The sequence below is a fragment of the Temnothorax longispinosus genome, chromosome 5 (genome assembly GCF_030848805.1).
Source record: "Temnothorax longispinosus isolate EJ_2023e chromosome 5, Tlon_JGU_v1, whole genome shotgun sequence".
Lineage (NCBI taxonomy): Eukaryota > Metazoa > Arthropoda > Insecta > Hymenoptera > Formicidae > Temnothorax > Temnothorax longispinosus.
In genome coordinates this window covers 21,184,426-21,188,903 of record NC_092362.1, presented here as the reverse complement: position 1 = coordinate 21,188,903, position 4,478 = coordinate 21,184,426, and positions in this window count along the sequence as shown.

The following is a 4,478-nucleotide window of genomic DNA, read 5'->3' as shown; positions in this document are numbered from 1 at the left end:
GAAAATGTCTGAATCGCAGACGCCTGTCTCCCCCCAAGACGCCCCAACTGCCGCTCCCTGTTGCGGCTGGAAGACGCTTAAGTCACGCATGTTGATCGAAGATTTATTTACTTACGAATTTCCATTGCGTGCATCGCACGTGTATCCTTAAAAAATCACCTATTAAATCACCTATTAAATCCGTATCTATTAATAAAATGATCATGATGTAATATCGAATGATATCATTAGCAGTCTCATAAAGACATATATGTGTTGCGGCAGTCCCCAAAATAGAACCGCGTGCATTCCACTCGAACGAGATATCACTTTTACGTACACCTGTCTCCACGTGCCGCCTTCTAAAAATACCAGCAACATTTCTGGTCTGCTTTGATCCTGCGCACTGATAAAAATAGTTTACATTCTTGCACATTTTTCCACGTCGATACTTTATGCAAAACGTATTACCGCTAATTTATCAAATGCGGCAGTTGATTGTAGACGCCGAGCACAAAATTCGTTATTTTTACTTCGATCGAGCGACGGGTGCACGATTCACTATAGTTATTTACAATAGTTTTCGCTAAAAACGCGAATTCGCGTTGTGTCCAAGGTTCGAATTCTTTATCGTCGCCGTCATCGGGTCGAGACGCATAAAAATCGTTAATAATCTCACAGCTATTTGTATCCGCTCGCTGTTGCAACTCTCGGTGCGTTTTGTAATAATCCGGCGCTGTGTTCCCTATCGCGTTTCTCATTTAGCAGTCCACTTCAATTAGCCGTCAATTAGATACCACCGGCGGAGCACTTGGCTGATTAACGAGTGTCTTAAAACCGGTCAAATCGTTCACCGTCGACATCAAAGCTCGCAGCCCCGTGCAGTCTGAGTGAGAGACCTCGCTGAACTCGCACGTACACGCGTATGAGCGTTTTACAATAAGCCGCGCACGTGAACTGTTCGTGTGCCCGTTAACGGAAAGTTTCAATCGCGCGCTTATCGGCGTGGTGGCGCGCCATTATCACACGCTGCATACGCGTTGGAAACTTCTTTTCCATTTACCTAATTATGACGAGTTCCCACACGCATTCCCGCGCCGAGCTGTCACCGTCGCGAGAGCGCGCGAGTGCGTGTTCCCGTCCTTTCTCGCTTCCTTTCGCCCGGTTTTCGCACCTTGGGAATAATGTTGCGATTTGATTCAATTTAATGGATCCCGACTGACGCGAAATGCACTGGTGTGTAACGGCGAGTTATCTGGACATCAGTAATTATCGCCGATAGTAAGCGGCCGTCTTCCGCACTCGCGTGCTTCTCGCGCGTTTTGCAGCTACTTTGTGTCTTTTTGCGCGCAACTTGTCGGACAAGCGCTAGATCGAAGGCAATTTCACTCGCTTTACGCGGATACGCAAATATAAAACATGAAGCATTTTCTATCTGTCCGTCTATCACTCTCCCTTTCCGTTACGGCATTACCCCTAATGCTCCATTATGAGAAATAAATGCAATTTAACTCAAAGCTTGTTCAACTCTAGATTGACAGGACACTCTAAAACCTTTCGCTGTTAAAAGTCTATTTTAAACAATTTGGATAAATTCAGATTATAATTCATTAGAAATATGTTGCAGATATTATTGTATTATATTTCGAGAAAAGAAATGTACGGAAGATAAAGGATAACGTATAAAGACCATTGGTACAAAATTTCACGTAAATAGATATACATATATGACTCGCGTCAAAAAATTTGGGAAGAATATCACTTAGCGAAAGAATTCGTGCAGAATCCTGTAGCATCTTGACATATATATCTCCAGCGTGAAACACAACCGGTAGTCGCGTTCGTCCAATGCGGATATGTTTGTAAAATAATTAGGGGACAACGCGACCGTTACATTTGCACGAATTATTGCCTGTCATTATCGCCGCCGGGCCGGCACGCGAAACGTTTCTCGTCGCTCACGTGGCTCACGAAAAATTACGGATTTATTTTTATATCTCGCAAAAAAGGTATTCTCGCCGCGGCGCCGATCGATACGTTCGGCCTTTGACTGCCGCCCGTTCGCAACGTTACAATCGCTAATAGCAGTAATTTCTGCGCGCATTCGTCGGCCAGCGGGATCGTCGACGGCCGTGCCCACGAATCATGGACACGCAATAAAAAAATATGCTTTATGACACGAACGTTCGGAGCAGCAAATGGCATTCGGCCAACGCTGCAACAACGCTTTGACGCCGAGCGTCCAGGATATGAGATAACTTGTTTTGTCGATGTATGTCCGCGATTGCATTCCTAACTTTTTTTTAAGATAATTGAATATTCCTTATTTTTAAATTACACTAATTTAAATATTATTGCAAAGTTAGATTTAACAATAAATAAAGTTTATATTAATTGTTACGATAGAACCATATTATATATATAATAATATATCGATTGTGTAATCGTAGACACCCCGGCAGAGAAAGATAATTTATATTAGGCGTTTCTAAATAAAACTACTTTCCTCAAAGTAGTTAAATGCCCACGATATCGTGGTAAATGGACACCGTTTGTCATGTAACGTCGAGTGTAAAAGCTGAGTGATATCAGTTAGGATAAATGACATTCAACCCCAGCACTTTCTTGCATTATGTATATAATTTACGCGTGATACCTTCGTAAGTAATCCTATCAAAGTAGACGAACGTGACTCATGATACCCAGTTTCAGTTGTACCACAGACAGTTAAATGATTTAATTAATCTCCGGTATGTGTGTAAATGTGACTGGTTAGGTAATCATTGAGATGCCAAGCAGGCGCTGCAGTTAGATCTTTAAGAGTCGCAGTGCATAATTATCAATTCTGAAATACCTATGCAAATTCACATTCGCACTTATATTCACGTTAAAATTCGGACAATCTATAATTACCGTCATCTCTTGTCACACTTCATTGATATTATCTTAAATGTTTCCAGTTCCACGCACGTGATATCTTCTAAAGACAATCGAACCTAATCGAATGCTAAATTTATCATTCTCGAAACGCATGTACCATTGCAATGAATATTTACGCTAACATTCTATAAACACTCCATCAAACACTCCATCGACGTCATTTCTGCTCTAAACTCCCTTTCGTGACCGGCTCCGATGTCCTACAACCTACAAGACGTTTTCGCCCAGTGACCGGAGAACAATTGTCAGTCGCGTACAAAGCGAGTCGGCAGGCGAATCCCGACAATAATTGCACGTCGTAGCACGACGCTTGGGTATCCTTTCACATGTGAAACGGCCTGCTCTAGATTCTGAAAGATCAGACGCGGGAGGGGTCAGCTCGGTAATGATACATCTATGCAGCCTCCGCCTGACCCGACTTCCTTCAAAATCTCCTCGTTGCCTCGTGGTCGTGCGGCCTCGCGGATATATTCTATATTCATACTCACGATTTTACGGATTCTTACTACCGATACTTTACGCGCCATTTATTCCCGGTAATCGCTGTTACCTGCTTAGCCAGAGACATTCCGCTTACCGGCGCGCGGCGTTCCCGCTTGCTTCTCACTGCGGTGCACCTTCACCTGTTTTTGGTATTAAAGGTAGAATTTATGGATATCGCTGTCCTAACGAGCAACGGTTAGTGCTGTTTGGGATTCACTTACCGTCTCATTTGCGTTGGTCTTTAGCATTAGCTTCCTTTACAAGGAGCATTATGTGCCGGTTATTGGGTCACGATTAGAACTACTGGCTAATCACGTCATCCATAAATTCGTTTCATTGTCAGTTATTGTACGAATATGATGACAAAGTTTTGCAATGAGAATTCTGAGAATCTAATTATATTATGTAAATAAATAAAATTTAAGAATAAATAGAAAATAATCTTGATAGATTTAGGCTTAATAAATTCACGTTACCTTATTCCCTATAACAAAAATAATTACCGCATAATTATAGTATACATCGAATGAATAGCATTACCTCACTTATAGAATAAATTTAGAAACAAAGAGTCATATATTTAATAACAGGAAAAAATTCCTATCGAGTAAATTAGCCAGTTCTAAATGCAATGCACTGCTCGAGGCGACCTTTGCAAGACTTTTACTCCCTCGCGACGTGAATCTCGGGAACATAAGAAGTGAGTATGATGGCTGACGTTTGATTCGCGAGTATACGGTGCGATTGTAGCCTATCTGTAAGCGGAATTGCGAAGCCCGCGAGAGGTAAGACTAGGTAAACGCATCCACTTCTAGATAGGTGCGGAAGAAGGTTCTATGCCTACAGTTAAATGGTGAATTTTATACGCGTGAGCTACGTCCCGATCGAAGTCGGAATATCCGCGGAAAATGAAACCTGCAAGTTAGCGACATCGCGAGGAAGAATCTCGCGCCAAGTTCTCGCGAAGAGACAAATTGATCGCTAATTTAGCAGCCACTGTTAAATTATTATTACAAAAATGACCACTAAATATCTTTTTAATGCAATTTTTCGTTAAATTAAAATTTTTTCAAAGC